The sequence below is a fragment of the Mesoplodon bidens genome, assembly GCF_964165515.1.
Source record: "Mesoplodon bidens genome assembly, chromosome: 15".
Taxonomy (NCBI): domain Eukaryota; kingdom Metazoa; phylum Chordata; class Mammalia; order Artiodactyla; family Ziphiidae; genus Mesoplodon; species Mesoplodon bidens.
This window is the reverse complement of record NC_138171.1, coordinates 29548134-29565157: the sequence shown is the minus strand read 5'-3', so window position 1 is coordinate 29565157 and position 17024 is coordinate 29548134. Positions and strand designations below refer to the sequence as shown.

At 47.3% G+C, this 17024-nt stretch overlaps 1 protein-coding gene across 2 annotated transcripts in view; it reads right to left on the bottom strand.

The window, feature by feature from the left end:
• PTPRA (protein tyrosine phosphatase receptor type A) overlaps positions 1-10595 on the bottom strand; it is a 186337-nt gene extending 175742 nt beyond the window's left edge. For both annotated transcript variants that reach the window (XM_081257892.1, XM_081257893.1), the window contains exon 1: positions 10308-10595. The gene's annotated coding sequence lies outside the window, so the exon portion shown is untranslated. The remainder of the gene's footprint in view (positions 1-10307) is intronic.
• Between the last annotated feature and the right edge of the window lie 6429 nt (positions 10596-17024).

Here is a 17024-nt window from a genome sequence, read left to right as displayed (position 1 = left end):
AAGACAGCATAAATATTGGAGAGGATGTAAAGAAACTGGAACCCTTGTGCATTGCTGCTGGGAATGTAAAATGGCACAGGTGCTTTACAAAACAGTGTGGCAATTCCTCTAAAGTTAAACACATTTAACCCAGCAATTCCACTCTATATCCAAGAGAAATGAAAACGTATGCCTGCACATGTACTTGTGCATGAATGCTCACAGCAGCATTAATCATAATAGCCAAAAAGTGGAAACAACTCAAAAATTCACTAACTGATGAATAGATAAACAATATATCTATACAATGGATTATTTATTCAGCTATAAAAAGGAATGAATGAATTCATGCTACAACATGAACTCCCCAAAACATTATGCTAATTAAAAGAAGTCAGTCAACAAAGGTCACATTTTATATGATTCCATTTACATAAAATGTCCAGAATAGGCAAATAGAAAGACTAGGGGCTGCCAGAGGCTGGAGGGAGGGTGGAATGGGGAGTGAAGGTAATGGGTGCAGGGTTTCTCCTTGGTGTGATGAAAATGTTCTGAAATTAGATAATGGTGATGGTCGCACAACTCCGCAAATACACTAAAAATCACTGATTGTACACTTTAAAAGGCTGAATTTTAAAGTATGTAAATTATATCATGATAAAGCTTTTTTTTTTTTTTTTTTTTTGGCTGTGCTGGGTCTTCGTTTCTCTGCGAGGGCTTTCTCTAGTTGCGGCAAGCGGGGGCCACTCTTCATTGCGGTGCACAGGCCTCTCACTATCGCGGCCTCTCCTGTTGCGGAGCACAGGCTCCAGACGCGCTGGCTCAGTAGTTGTGGCTCATGGGCCTAGTTGCTCCGCAGCACGTGGGATCCTCCCAGACCAGGGCTCGTTGGCAGGCAGATTCTCAACCACTGCGCCACCAGGGAAGCCCCCTGGCAGGAGTTCTTTGGACCTAACCAAGTGGTCAGTTACTTGCCGCGCAGTCTTAATTTGGATGTTTGGTGGTCGTCCGGGTGGATCTTTTCAAGTCCAAAGAGATAGAGCAATAGGAGAATGAGAAAGACTGAGGGGGAAAAGCCTTGGCCTCAGTGCGCTTCTTCACGGCCAGAGAACTGGTCTCTGCCAGATCCTGCAGGCAACGTCAGCTGCCACTTAATGGGCTACTTGAATCTACATGGCTCAGGATAAGTCCCAGCCACCCTTCAGAGGGGAGCCATAGCCCAATAGGCGGATGGAGATTATGGCCTTTGAGGCCCCGCATTGGGTGCCAGAAAAGATGTTGCAGGAAAGAGAGTGGGGTGCGAGATGATGGTCACATCCCAAGTCATGTCTGAGTCCCTGGGATGGCCGCCAAGTGTGGGTTCTTGGCTTTGTGCAGGCAAGAATTCAAGAGCAAGACACAGTAAAGTGAAAGAAGGTTTATTCAGGGAGATACACACTCCATAGACAAAGTGTGGGCCATCTTGGAAGGGAAGAGGCCAAAGCTTTTTTTTTTAATTACAAGGAAAATGCTATCCCATAGCATACTTGTAAGAAAAAAAACCTAACTTTCTCATTCACTGTTAAAATAACATCTTTACTTGAAGAGACAGATTAAGGATATTAACTTCTCAAATAATGTTTGCTAGATAGCCATTTATCACAGAAAAAGTAGGCTTTTTTTTTGGTAGAAGTAAAATGTATAACATCAACAACTCCACCACAAGATAACCAACAAGATAACCTGCCTCAATAGTTCATGAAGAGGCAATGAACGCATTTCATTTTTCATTCAAGTGTATGTTCTGTTTACATTTAGACAATTATTCCATATAGCAATGTTATGAAGGCAGTCATTTACTATTAAGGATGTCTTCTCCAGTATAACTTTCTCCAGTAACTCACAAAAGAAGTGATTTTTCTTGGATTTCTTTTAATAAAGAGAATCTAGCAAATACTAAGGCATGCTAGAAGCTTCTATACTTTTAAAACTATGTAGCAAACCTCCAACACTGAAAAATCTATTCTAATATTGCTTGTTCAAATCTTCAGCAACATTTACTACGTCTTACAAAAGTATCTGCAAACAAAATTTAGTCTTAGTTTCTTGATATATTATTTTCCATACACTATGTCAGCCTTTTTGCGGGTGCGGGCAGTGCGGACAGGAGAACCTGCCAATGGTATGTGCCTTTTGCTCATTTATAAGAACAGAAAACCTTGAAACAGATACTTTAATCATCAGGTTAGTAAAATTATGTACAGCATCTGACTGAACAGCCTATGTCTTTTTTTCTTTTCTTTTTGGCTGCACCCCATGGCTTGGGGGATCTTAGTTCCCCCACTAGGGATTGAACCTGGGCCACAGCAGTGAAAGTGCTGAGTCCTAACCACTGGACTGCTAGGGAACTCCCCTGGCTATGACTTTAAACATCACTGGGAGAAAAAAACACGCAGAGCTTCTCTTTATGCTCCAGATGCTTAGTTTTCAAATGTCTTGTTATTAGTGATAGCCTCATATTTTACTATTTAATATCTCAGGTTCTACATAATCTTAAAACAAGATTCCTATAATGACAGAGGATGTAAGTCTATGTTTCAAACAGAGTTCTTGATACTTTCCAATGTAATACGAGCTGACTTATTTAATCTGACTTCATAGCTCACTGAGCAGGGACTTCCCAGGTGGTCCAGTGGTTAAGACTCCAAGCTCCCAATGCAGGGAGCCCAGGTCCGATCCCTGGTCACAGAACTAGATCCCACGTGCATGCTGCAAATAAGACCAGGCGCAGCCAAATAAATAAATAAATACTAAAAAAAAAATAAATAAATAACTGCTCACCAGGACTTCATAATAGGAGCTAGACAAGGGTCAGCTCTGTCATTTTGTTTGTTTGTTTCCTTGTGCTTGCGTTATTAATATTTTCTTCAATCACTGGTCTCTCTTTTTTTTTTTTTTGTGGTACGCGGGTCTCTCACTGTTGTGGCCTCTCCCGTTGCGGAGCACAGGCTCCGAACGCGCAGGCTCGGCGGCCATGGCTCATGGGCCTAGCCGTTCCACAGCATGTGGGATCTTCCCGGACCGGGGCACAAACCCGTGTCCCCTGTATCGGCAGGCGGACTCTCAACCACTGCGCCACCAGGGAAGCCCAATCACTGGTTTCTTCGCAGGGATCTTTTTAAGCCGCTTGTTCATTTTGTGAAGGTTAGTTTAATGAAAGCTGAATAATATAAACTGTTATCAATATGTTGCAATACACTGAAAGCAAATGTATGTATACAGGGACTTCCCTGGTGGTCCAGTGGCTAAGACTGCGCTCCCAATGCTGGGGGCCTGGGTTCGATCCCTGGTAGATCCCACATGCTGCAACTAAGAGTTCACATGCCGCAACTAAAGATCCCGCATGCCGCAACAAAGATCTCTCGTGCCACAACTAAGACCCAGTTCAGCCAAATAAACAAATTTAAAAAAAAATTTAAATGTATATATACGGCTCTGCTTGCTTACTGCAGGACTCCCCTCTCTTACTTCTGGACACCCAAACACTGTTTGACCTACAGACCCAAGAAGATGCCAGTGACAGTCCCTAAATGTAATGTTTTATCATTTTTTAGATAAGAACAATAAAAAGTTCAGCATCCCAGCACCTTATCCACCTCACTTGGAAAACTACTGCTCTGGATTGCAGCCACAGTGAACTTTTCACAACTGCAAATCAGATCAGTTCACTCCTCTTTGAAATCCTTCAATGGCTTAGCCCTGCCTTCGTGATAAAGTCCAAAATCCTTGCATGGTGTATAGGGCCCTCAATTCTGGCCCCTGCTTCTCTCTAGTCCAGTGGTTCTCAACCCTGGCTGCATATTATAATCACCTAGGGAATTAAAAAATATATATACATATATATATACCTAAGGTACCAAACCTCTTCCTAGCTCAGGGTCTCTGTGTTGTTTAAACTGCAAGCATTGTTGAACTTCTCTGGTGCTCCCAAGACATCTTATTCTTCCCCTTTGATCACATCTATAATCATCATCAGGTGACTAATGACTGCCTTCTGCATTAGCCCATAAGGACAGACATCACATCCATGTTACTGGAGTATCCAGTATCCAGTTGTCTGGAGTATCTCTAACTACCAGCACAATGTCTGGTATTTTCTACTGAACAGCACCCAGTTTTCTATTTCATACCAGTATGATCTTATCCTAAATTTCCAAAATATTTCTGTCCTATCAACCATGTCTTTCTTCAAAAAAAAGTTGACTTTAGCTACATAACACTTGGATATGATATATAACACAGCACTGTACTTCATTCAAAATCTAAATGAGCTACTAAAACTCATTTAGTAGCTCATTTAGATTTTTTCTAAAGTTTTTCTAAAGAAACGTAAATTAAACCTAACTCAAAGTACTATTACATTTCTTTTAAATTAACAAAATCGAATATTGGGTTTTTTAAAATTTATTTTACTTTCAGCTGTGTTGGGTCTTCGTTGCTGCGTGTGGGCTTTCTCTAGTTGCAGCAAGCAGAGGCTACTCTTCATTGCGGTGCACAGGCTTCTCACTGCGGTGGCTTCTCTTGTTGCGGAGCACGGGCTCTAGGCGTGTGGGCTTCAGTAGTTGTGGCACACGGCTCTCAGTAGTTATGGCGCACGGGCTTAGTTGCTCCACAGCATGTGGGATTTTCCCGGACCAGGGCTCAAACCCGTGTCCCCTGCATTGGCAGGCAGATTCTTAACCACTGCACCACCAGGGAAGCCCAAATATTAAGTTTTGTTTGTAATAGCATTGGCTGTATTGTCAGGAAATAGGGCCACAAAAATTGCTGATGATGTTGTAAACTAGTTTGACCTTAATAGATAGCAATACGGCACTGAAACCATATTCTGATGCAGTGAACCCATTTTAGGGGTAAGAGTGCAAGAAAATAATCCAAAAGAAGTATTTGAACAAGGGTGCTCAGAAGTACCATTTATAATAGTAAAAAGGAGAGAGAAAAGGAAAATAAAAAACGATCACACAAACTACAGCTATCAATGCATAGAATACTATTCTGTGATTTAAAATAAACAAAATGAGTAAATATAAAATATTTGATGTTATTCAAGAATACAAAAATCGGGCTTCCCTGGTGGCGCAGTGGTTGAGAGTCCGCCTGTCGATGCAGGGGACATGAGTTCGTGCCCCGGTCTGGGAATATCCCACATGCCGCAGAGCGGCTGGGCCCGTGAGCCATGGCCGCTGAGCCTTCGCGCCTGGAGCCTGTGCTCTACAACAGGAGAGGCCACAACAGTGAGAGGCCCGCGTACCGCAAAAAAAAAAAAAAAAAAAAAAAAGAATACAAAAATCATATGCTGTAGGTACTTTACTTGCCATGTACATATAAAAGGTTTTAACTATTAAAAAAAATCTATGCCTATACACTGACACAAATGGATGTGAATTTAAAGTAAATACAATTTCGCATTTAATGGATTCTCTTTTCTACAGAGAATATATTAAAACAAATTTTAACACTGGGTCATTTGAGGGTTTGTTGCTCAATTGTATTGTTAGTGTTATATTATTGCTATTTTTGTTGTACTCAGACTCACTAAAAAAATATCTTCAAATTTGTCATTTGGGAACATTAGTTATTACATTATAAGTAAAAAGACAAGATTGTATATTTGGCCAGATTCCTGCTTATAACTGAAGCTTCACCTGTACCTCATTTTTCCCACATGAAGGTGGAGAAAAACAATGCAACAATGTTTACAAACTGACTCTGAGAAGCTCCAATGAAAGATGCTGGGCAAATACAAATATCAGAGCTGCTTAAAAAAACCCCACCACCCACTGTCTTGCACAAGTCACTTTATCCTTCTGAGACTCAATGTCTCCTTCTGCAGATAGAAAGAAATAGGCTAGAATCACATGAGGGGAGGAGGTTAGGTGAGGGAAAAGCATCTGAAAAAGCAGTCTATCTGAAAAAGCATCCCAGGCTACCCTCATACATACTCTGATGAAGTTCTGTTTGAGGTCCATTCACATTTTTGCAAAGAGGATGTTAGTACAACCCCCTCCAAGGGGTGGTAATTTGGCTACATGTCTACAAATTAAAAATGCACACGTATCCTCTGACCCAGCAATTCCACTTCTAAAAATATACAATTCAGGGGCTTCCCTGATGGCGCAGTGGTTGAGAATCTGCCTGCTAATGCAGGGGACACGGGTTCGAGCCCTGGTCTGGGAAGATCCCACATGCCGCGGAGCAACTAGGCCCGTGAGCCACAACTACTGAGCCTGTGCGTCTGGAGCCTGTGCTCCGCAACAAGAGAGGCCGCGATAGTGAGAGGCCCGCGCACCACGATGAAGACTGGCCCCTGCTTGCCACAACTAGAGAAAGCCCTCGCACAGAAACAAAGACCCGACACAGCCAAAAATAAATAAATAAATAAAAATATACAATTCAGATAATTTTACACATGAGCTCATACAAAGTATGTAAAAGGATATTCATTATAATGTTGTAATAGAAAAACCTGGAAACAACTTAAATGCTGTTTAATCCAAAAACTAGTTACATATAATGGTGCAGCCAAACAATGAAATAAGTAAAAGAATATCAATAAAATAAAAAGAATAAATAGCTCTATATGTACTAATATGTAATGATTTCCTAAGTTAATGATTTTCCTACGTTAAGTAAAAAAGAGCAAGATATGGGAATTCCCTGGCAGTCCAGTGGCAAGTACTCCATGCTTTCACTGCAGAGGGCCCAGGTTTGATCCCTGGTCAGGAAACTAAGATCCCACAAGCCAAGCCGAGCAGCAGTGGAAAAAAAAAAAGAGCAAGATGTGACTGGTATGTACCATGGGGTAGGAGTATGGATAGGCAGATACATGTTTATACAGGAATAGTGTCTATGTAAAGCCACAGAAACTGGAAACTTCAACCATCTCTGGGGAGGTCAGGGTAGAAGGGAGGCATTTCTCTATACATATGCTTTCGTACTGCTGGAATTTTTTCTCATAAGTATGACCTGTTCCCAAAACTCAGCAGTATTCTCTTTAGGCCTCACTCTAGGTCTGAGGCTATGATTCTGCCTCTGTGAAGCCTCACCATTGCCTCCTAAATTGGAGGGGTATTAACATCTGGCCCCACACTGCCCCTGAATGACCTTTCGAAAGCCTGGTGTGCCCAAGTCCCTGACCTCCTTTATCTTTCATTTTTTTAATTTATTTTATTTTGTTTATTTTTATTTTGGCTGCCTTGTGTCTTTGTTGCTGTGTGCGGGATTTCTCTAGTTGCGGCGAGTGGGGGGCTACTCTTCGTTGCAGTGTACGGGCTTCTCATTGCAGTGGCTTCTCTTGTTGTGGAGCACTGGCTCTAGGTGCGCCGACTTCAGTAGTTGTGGAGCGCAGGCTCAGTAGTTGTGGCTTGCGGGCTGTAGAGCACAGGCTCAGCAGTTGTGGCGCACGGGCTCAGGTGCTCCGTGGCACGTGGGATTTTCCCGGACCAGGGCTCGAGCCCATGTCCCCTGCATTGGCAGGCAGATTCTTAACCACTGCACCACTAGGGAAGTCCCCCTGACCTCCTTTAAAATCCCCCTTTAAAGTCTCCACTGCCCAAACTCTAACACAGCACTTACAGCCCTTCAAGCCAACCTAATCCCATCTCCCACCCTTCTTCCCTCTACCCAATCCAACTACGTTTAACCTCTCGCTGCTCCCCAAGGACAATGGGTTCCTTCCACCTCCAAGCCTGCCTGTGCTGCTCCTTCTTTCCTGTATCCTGTCCACCATACATAAACTCCTATCTATCCTTCATGACCCAAAGGGTGCTTTCCAGTCAAGTTTTCTCAGACCACCCAGGGAGGGAATGCTGCCTATACAGTCAGGCAGATACTCTAAAACTAGACAGCCAAGATTCAAATCCTGAATATTCCCTCATCTGCACACTGTATGGGCTCAGTTTCCACCCTTGTCTGGTAAGAATTAGCCACCACATGATGGTAGAAAGAATTATATAAGATAATTCGTGGAAAGCATTTATTACCTAGCCTGACACAAGGCAAATAAAAGGTATTATTATACTCTCATAGTACCTGTGATATAAGTATTTGTATCCACTTGTCCTGCATTAAGCTGTGAGCCCCCTCAAAGGTAAAGATGTGACTTCCTCACTTTTATTCTGTATGCCAAGCACTTCGCCTGGCAAACAGAATACATGTGAATGTAGTTCAGTCAGAGGACTGGCTTTTCTGGTTTCTGAATTTCACCTAGGTGGTAAATTAAGTGTCTAAAAGGTACCCAGTGAACAGCCTCCTAGATTGTACCCTGCCTTACAGTACGCACATAGCCAGGCCACTTCAGGCAAGCAGAGGTGAAAAAGAGATGGTGGGGCTTTTAGCCTTTCAGAGACGGTCAAGCAGAGTGAAGGCCAGTGGGATATGAGACCTGCCAGTTTCTGCCTGTTGATTATTTATGGGGGCTGGATGGGATGGACATGAAGAGATGGGGAATCAAGATACTAAAAGTCATACGTGTGCACGCCAAGCAGGAAACACTTAGGAAAGATTCTCTCAGGGGACTTCCTTGGTGGTGCAGTGGTTAAGAATCCGCCTGCCAACACAGGGGACACAGTTTCGATCCCTGGTCCGGAAAGATTCCACATGCCACAGAGCAACTAAGCCCGTGTGCCACAACTACTGAGCTTGCGCTCTAGAGCCCGCGAGCCACAACTGCTGAGCCCATACGCCGCAATTACTGAAGCCCATGCACTCTAGGGCCCATGCTCCGCAACAAGAAGGCACGGCAATGAGAAGCCCGCGCACCACAACAAAGAGTAGCCCCAATTACTGCAACTAGAGAAAGCCCACGCACAGCAACGAAGACCCAACGCAGCCAAAAAAAAAAAAAAAAAAAAGATTCCATTGAATTAAAAAAAAAAAGATTTTCTCAGGAAGTGGGTAGCTGGAAGAGATGGGACAGGACCTGTAAGACAATCGGGAGGAAGAAACCTCTCAATATGGAAGATGAACAGTTGAACAAAGAACAGCTCCTGCCCTCATCAAGCTTCTCAAATGAGAAGGGCTTTAAAGGAAGAGGTGGAGGTTGGCAGGTAAAGGTGGGAAGGAAAGAGGATCACACAAGCAAAAAAGAGGCAGTCAAGCAATTCTGACTGGCCGGAGAGGGGGATGAAAGGAAGGAGAATTGAAGGATTCAGCTAAAAGTAAAAGAGTAAGTTGAAGCAAGACTGTCAAGTGCCCTGTAGGACCTGTTAAGGCATTTTGGGCTTCATTCACCCTATGGGAAAAGGAAAGCGAGGGAGTTTTAAGTAAACAAGTGACAGCGTCAGATCTGTGTTTTGTAAAGGAGTGGCCAGGCAGGAAGATGTTCGCCCATCTTCCACCGCCAGTCCTCTCCTTGCCCACCATCTTCTGGTTCTAGAGCTGCCTTAACAGCAAGCAGGTGGCAAGAGAAGAGATCTTTCGGGAGATGCGACTGGTTCTAGAGCAGGGATCCCTACCCTGGGCAAAGGCTTCTGAAGGCATTCACCCTCCTAGAGAGGTTTTAAACATTCCTATTTTCCTGTCTTACAAACATCATTCAGTGACCTCAAAAAAAAAAACACAAACAAACAAACCCTCAACATTGGGCTCAGCTCTGCTATTATTATTTTTATCTTCAGGAAATACAATTAGGAACTAATTTTTCAAAAAACGGTATTCTTTGTGTTATTCACCAAAAGTAAAAAAAAAAAAAAAAAAAAAAAAACCACAAAGGAGGGGACCTGCATTCCTAATTGGCTCATTTTAAATTCTGGGCAGCTCTGAGCCCCTGCTTCCCTTCCTAAGCGGCCTCAACTGTTGGGAGTGGACGGTAAAGAGAGGGGCCCGGGGAAGAAAAGTTGGTCACTGCAAGAGCAAATTTTCTCGTGCCAGTTTTCCTCTTTCTTCCCATTAAATGGACCTGTGCAAATTCTGTTCTCACTGTCCAAATTTCTTCTTTCAGAATGAACTATGGCAGCGCCCCGGCCCGACCCCAGGAGGACACAGGCAAAGTTCCTTGGCAGTAGAGAGGGGTCGGCGCCTGGGCCGGCGCGTTTCCGGGGACACCCCCCACCCCACCCCACCCCCACACACACGGACAGCGTTTCCGGGGACACCCCCCACCACACACAGACACAGACACACACACACACACAGACAGCACAAGGATGTGGGATCCCTGGAGAAGCCGGATGGATCCGGCCTGGAAAAGAGGGATTTAGGATCGGGCCGGGGACCCCTCCCACCCGCTCCCGGGAGCCGCCCCCCCACCTCCGGAGCCCGCCTGGGCGGCGGCAGCCGCGAACACTCACCGAGTCCGGCGTTGGGCGGGACCGCTGGGGACGAGGACGGCGGCTCCGCCTCTGTGCCGCGGCGGCGTCTCGGCCCGCCACACGCCCTCAGGGCCGCCGCCCGGCCCACGGCTCGGAGCCCCGCGGCGGCGGCGGCGGCCTCGCCTCCATGGCGAGGGGAAGCGGCTGAGGGGCAGCTGCTGAGGGGCTACCGGGCGGGCAGCGGTGATGGCGGCGGCAGCCTCGGATTCGAGCCGGAACGCGCGCTCGTCTCTGTCAGCGCCGCACTCGCAGCAGCCTCGCTCCCGACCCGGCCTTGGCTGTAAAGAGCCTCCTCATTGGTGGTTCAGAGACGGGCGCTGGTTGGCCCAGACTGAAAGGGCGTCTCCTGGCCCTCCTGGGCCCCGCCCTTGCGCGCCTCCGAGCGCTCGCTCGCCTGCCAGCCTGGGTCGCAAGGCCAGGTCTCACTGTCACCGTCTCACTGATGGCCCGGGAGATGTGCGACCCACGGCAGCGCACATGGACCCTGGGAGCACCGGCCGACCGTGCACCAACACCTTCCGCCTCTCTACTGTTCCACCTCCCTGGATGTGGGCCTTCGTCCCAGTTTACAGATGCGGAAACTGAGGCCAAACACAAGTTACACCAATGTCTAGCGATCAGGGCGGCCTGGAACTCAAAAGTCGTCTTTCCACTCCTGTCGCCAAACGGGTTCCCTCGAACTCCCCCCACTCCCTTTTTCTAATTGGTGCAAGGTATTTAAAGGGCGGAGGCTCTCAATGGGGAGGGAGAGGAACCTGCAAAACCGCTAGAAGAGGCCTAGCACCGTGGCTGTGGTCTTCCATCAAGTCAGCCTAGCCATCCCCACCCGAGCCCCAGGGAAATCTCCCCAGCTTTCCAGATGCGCATATCCGGGCCTGGCTTGCACCGAGCCGGGTAGAAACACGACACGTGGTGCTCTGCGGTGGGGGTGTTTGCGATAGGCCTGGCGGGGAAGGGGAGGTTCAAAGCTCCGAGAGGACCGGGAGATGCGTCTCCCTCCGAGGCCAGGGACCGGGGACCGGGTGGGAGGTGCAGAACTCCTCCCCAGAGCACCCCGCTGCACGTGGGCACCCCAAAGCCATCAGATGGCATGCCCAGCAACAGCGGGTTCCCAGGCTGCAGGACTTCAGGAGTCGCTGAAGGCCGATTACACAGTCGTGGTGGGTGCCGGGTGAGACACTCCACAGGTTGTAATCCCCACGCAGGGTCCCTCGGACGCACCGGGACCCGCACAGGGGGAGTGGCGGGGAGTCTATAGGCTGGAGAAAGATTGCCCAGCAGTGTGCAAGCGGAGCTTGCTGGGAGACCCTTCATTCCTGACCCGCAGCCTGAGCTGCCTGGGGTTGGCGATGGCGAGCCTCCCTCTCCCGTCCGTGGCCCGGAAGACAGTCCCACGTTCAACGCGCCCCATGGGAAGGGTCTGTGGCTGGTTGCAATGCAATCCGTTTTCATGGCGGGGACATTTAGGCGAAGGAGCAGAAGCCCACATCAGCGACCACCTCCAGTCCCCACAACCGCCTGCAGTTGGGGTGTCAATTTGGAACTCTGTGCACCCCACTGCCCCGATTTGTGGAATAATCATGTGCTGACCAGAGCCACGGCCTAGGAATACCGGGTGCGGCGGGCGTCCTTCGGGGCATCCCCTCCCCAGCAGGGAAGTTCCTCCCTGAGTAGGAATTGTGTCTCCCACTCCATCTCAGCAGGGCTGGCCCAGAGGCGTTGTGAAATAACCGAATCCTAGACGCCTCTGCCCGACAGACACTCCAGCCCAAAGACCCAGAGGCCACACACCCAGTCTCCTGTTAGAGCCCCAAGGGCGGCGAATGAGGGCAGGTCCTTCTATATATATACCAACCACTTAGTTACCCAGAAAGCAGAAAAACTCCCTCTATCCACACACTGAACTGCAAAGGTGAAAAAGCCTGAACTCAAGGGTTTGGAAACCCTGAAAAATAATGACTGTGAGTGCTGGAGATACCTGGGTAGCTAGGATAGCAGTACGCTAGAACTAAACCCCACCAGGCTTGCCCTACCTACCTACTTACATCTGACCTACACTACTATTTCTTAGTATGTTTCTTTTGGTTTATTTTTGTATTTATAGTTTTACTTATACTACCATAAAAGGGTTTCACATGCTACTTATATTTCCTAACCTACATTAATATAAATATATATTAAAATAAAAAGCATTCATCCTTGAGGTCATCTGAAGGATCCCCACCGGATCCGACCACACCTGGGAAAATGCTGTGGTTGGGTGTGGTAGTCACAGAGCCCTGGGGTTCAAGCCTCACCGCTGGCTGCTTGACCGGAGTCCCTCTCTGCTACTCTCCCTGGAACCTCCCAAGGCTGTACTGAGAATTACAGGCATATGCAGTTTGCAAGTAACCCATCCTCAGGAAATGCAGTTCCTTCTCTCCATGAGACAGCTGCATTGGGGTCAGAGCATTTGTGGTGTGTGTGCAGAGGTGACAGGACCTCACACCAAGGAGAGACAGGGCCTTGCATATTCCATCCTGGAGACCCTGAGAAGGAAATTTGTTTGGCGACCACACAGACCCTATTTGCAATGGAAGAGGAGAGTCCCATCCTCAGCTGCCCACCTGTGGAGACCTGTCCAGATTCCCCATCCTACCTGATACCCAGGGGGTCCACAGCTCCACCCATCACCACAAGGCAAAGGGCTATCTTCCAAGAGGAGAGGGGAGGGGGGAGAGGAGGGGAGGGGAGGGGAGGGGAGGGGGAGGGGAGGGGGAGGGGAGGGGGAGGGGAGGGGAGGGGGAGGGGAGGGGGAGGGGAGGGGGAGGGGAGGGGAGGGGGAGGGGAGGGGGAGGGGAGGGGAGGGGGAGGGGAGGGGAGGGGAGGGGAGGGGAGGGGGAGGGGAGGGGAGGGGGAGAGGGGAGGGGAGGGGGGAGGAACTGAGAGAGGGTGGGGAGGCAGTCAGTCTTCTGCTCCAGACCCTGCTTTAGTCCCAGCCCAAAGGAGCACACACCTAGCGGTAGGCACTTGTCAGCCACCTCACAGGTGCCCCAGAAGTCACAGGTTTCATGAGAGAAGGATTAGACTAGAAGGAGAACTGGAGGGTGTGAGTAAAGGACTCCTGTTTCTTTAGGCAAGTCACTTCCCCTTTCAGGGCCTCCTTTCCTCATCTAGTAAATGGACCAGTGAGTCATTTGTTCAACAAATACTTATTAAGTGCTGCCGAACATGAGCTGGACACAGCAGGGAGTAAGACAGAAAAGGTCTCTGCTCTCAGGAACTTACAGTCTAGATGGGGAGACAGACAATAAACAAGTGAACAAAAAAATTTCCTAAATGCTATAATGAAAATAAAGCAAGGCAGTATGATACAAAGTTGAAGTAAATGAGAGCCATGTGACTTCCCAGGCCATTCACTGTTCCTATTCCCAAGGGTCATTTGCCGGAGTTTTGTTCCTAGAAGAAACTGCAGCCCCCTCACCCTGAGAAGATGGCTTATAGGAGCCTTTGCCGCAACTCTCACTCCAAGGATATCCATGGATATCTTAAACCAGAAGAAATGTTTCCAAATTCTCTGCCCCCAGGCCCAAAATCCCGGTCCAAGGCTCAATCCTAGTTCCTTCCATTGGCCAAGATGACCCTACCTGTGACTGTAGGCCCAGGCCTGCTGTGCAAATCGCTCAGGGCAGAGAAGGCATTTTACACTAATTACAGTTGAGCAACCAAGGATTTGAAAAATAAATCTTAGTTGTTTTTAAAAAATTTTTTTTGTGCAGCAAACTAGTTGTTTTTAATATATCACTATTTAGGGACTTCCCTGGCAGTCCAATGGTTAAGACTCCAGGCTTCCAATGCAGGGGTTGTGGGTTCGATCCCTGGTCGGGGAAGTAAGATCCCATATGCCACATGGCATGGTCAAAAAAAAAAAAAAATCACTATAAGGGTATAAGTGAGTTTGTCAAAACTCAGCAAATGTACAGTTAAAAGCTGAGCATTATATATATTTTGCCTGAAGAAAAATTGCACACAAATAATGAACTCTAGTTAATGAAATGCATTCTGAAGTATTTAGAGGGAGGTACTATACCAGTGACTGCAACTTACTTTGAAATGCATCAAAAATAAGATGGATTAATAAAATGGATAGAGGAATAGACAGGTGTATGAAAATTAAGTATAGTAAAATGTTAATGGTACAATCCAGGTGGTGGGTATACAGGTGTTCACTGTAAATTCTTTCAACTTAGCTGTATGTTTTTAAGTTTTCAGAATAAAATGTTGGGGGGGGGAGATCAAAGTTTATCTTTACTAGAAAAGTACACAAAACTGCTTTTAATTTTCAAACAAGTCTCCCCATGGACAATTCCAGTGCTTCTCCACATGCATACACACTTTTTATAAAGTTGTAATTGCTGTTTGTATGTCATCGTTATTTCTCACGTATTTCTAAAATTTCACGTGTACAGTGCTTTTTAAAAATTAATTAATTAAATTTGGCTGCGCTGGGTCTTCGTTGACACAAGGGCTTCTCTAGTTGCAGCATGTGGGTCCTAGAGCGTGCCGGGCTCAGTAGTTGTGGCCCGCAGGATTAGTCAAGGCATGTGGGATCTTAGTTCCCCAACCAGGGATTGAACCCAGGCCCCCTGCACTGGGAGTGCCGAGTCTTAACCACGGGACCACGAGGGAAGTCCCCACATGTACAGTGCTTAGAGTTTGTATATCACATGAGTAAATATGCTGTATGTTTGGGGACACAGGTTTTTATTGTGTACATTCTAAATGCACTGCCCAGGGCCCCCCTTCCAGAGAAAGAGGACTGGGTAGGATGGTTCCAACCCTTTTTCTAGTTAGAAAAGCTGGAGAAAACATTTGTTAAAAGCACTGAAGGGAATTCCCTGGCGGTCCCGTGGTTAGAACTCCACGCTTCCACTGCCGGGGACACAGGTTCGATCCCTGGTCAGAGAACTAAGATCCCACATGCCACACAGTGTGGCCAAGAAAGAAAAAGGCACTGAAGAGCTACCAGGGCAGTGGAGAACTGTGGGGGCAAGACTGAGGAGGAAAAAAATCCCAGAGTGACCCCAGTATTGGGAATCTCCTTTCCTTTCCCTGAAGGTGTCTGCTGATTCTAAGAGGGAAGGTTGATAGATGGTGCCAGACTGTGATTCCAAAAACTGGCCAAATTTCCAGTTTTACACACTCTTCCAGAGCCTTGCTACTCCTCTATCAAAAGATGGAATCTATTTCCCCTTGGAATTGGATGGGGTAGGCCCATGTAACTGCCTTGACAAACAGAGTGTGGCAGGTATGATACTGTGTGACTTCCAAAACTAGGTTAGGGAAGGCAGTACAGCTCTACGTGGCTCTCCTGGGATGCTGCCCTTGGGACCCAGCTGCTGTGTCGTGAGGCAGGTGTCCTGGCTGACAGAACTAAGGTTCCAGTCAACAACCAGCTTCAACTGCCAGACATGTGAGCTGCCAAGCCCTCAGATTCCAGTCCCTAGCTGTCAAGTCACCCCCAAACTTTGTCTTCAAGCTGATGTCCTAGACATTGTGGAGCAGACAAACCATCCCTGTTTTATCCTGTTCAAGTTCTCTAAGTGGTGAGAACAACAAATGATTATTTTACAATTTGATTTATATCCCCTTGCAGGATTTTCACAAACTTACATTTACAAATCAGGTGGGGGAAGAAAAAGAAACAGAAACATCTTAGCAAGCTTGAGTCTCTCACTCTTTTTAAGCATAGTCCTAGGGGCGTCAAAGAGGGGAAAGCCAGATGTTCCAGGGAGGCCTGCCTTCTCTCTGGGCTTTGGTTTCCTCCTTTGTCTTCCTTCAAGACTTAACGGGGGCAACAAGAAGAAAGGTAATGCCCTCAGTGTTGGGTAGGGGCGCTGGGGCATGAAGCCAAAGTGCACTGGAGTACAGAGGCTAGAGGCAGAGAGCCTGGAGGGCCACGAAAGCATTCCCACTGACTGGGGGCAAAGCCTTCATTGAGGGGAGTGGGGAGCCAGGGGTCTCCAGTTTGCAGTTCTTCCTCGACAGAACTGCCAAAAGTAGAATTCCATTCTCCTTTTCTCTTCAGCACAGAGACCACTCAGAATTGCTCACCACTATCCAGGGGGCAGGGTTTCCAAAGGCTCCCCCTTGATCCCTCCAATCCAACGGCCACATGCCTCTCATTAGTCCTCCAATTCTCACTGTAGTGCAAACCAGGGGCCTTGCTTCAGGATCCCCTGCTCAGAGGGCCTGATTTCAGGTCCAGCTGAGTCATCCCTCCTCTGTCACAACAGCCAAGGAGAAGCTCTAAGACCCCCAAATGTCCAATATGGTTTCAAATCCCAGTCTTGCCACATACTTGCTCCCCCGTCCTCGATCCTCTTCTGTAAGATGGGGTGATATTAACTATCTCACAGGGCTGTCTTGTGGAATAATGAAAACAATGGTAAAGTGTTTAGCATGGGGTGTGTGCGCGCGCGCGTGTGTGTGTGCGCGCGCGCGCGTGTGTGTGTAGTGCTTTCCAGTGTGGTTCTTGATGACTTGGTGCTTATTATGTTTTGTGTCATCTCTCCCCATAATCTTCCTAGGGGCTGTGAGTTTGAGAGGACTTTCCTTGGTAACTGTGGAGAGGGGTCTGTAAATATCACTGGAGAAGCTCCCTCTCCAGTACCCCACAATCAAACACATGGTTCTGCTGAGGTATCTGGAAGGTTC